Genomic DNA, 370 nt, shown 5'->3' on the forward strand with positions numbered 1-370 from the left:
TTAGGTGCCACGTTAACTTAGTTAACGTGGAAGCTAACGTGGAGGGAGCAAGAATCGCCAACGTTAGTGACACTCACCTTTTTGACTAACGTTGGAATGAACCACTATGAGCAACGTTAACTCCCACGTTAACTTAGTTAACGTGGAAGCTAACGTGGATGAAAAAATGATTAGCCAACGTTAGTGACACTCACCTTTGTCACTAACGTTGGAGATGGCTATCACCACCACGTTAGAAACCACGTTAACCTAGTTAACGTGAACTCTAACGTGGGAAGTAGGGGCGTTTTGACAAAGGTAAGTGTCACTAACGTTTTCGAAGATTTGGCAAGCCTACGTTAAAGGTCACGTTAGCCACACTAACGTGAAC

This window comes from Arachis ipaensis, chromosome B06, assembly GCF_000816755.2.
Source record: "Arachis ipaensis cultivar K30076 chromosome B06, Araip1.1, whole genome shotgun sequence".
NCBI classification, from domain to species: Eukaryota; Viridiplantae; Streptophyta; class Magnoliopsida; order Fabales; family Fabaceae; genus Arachis; species Arachis ipaensis.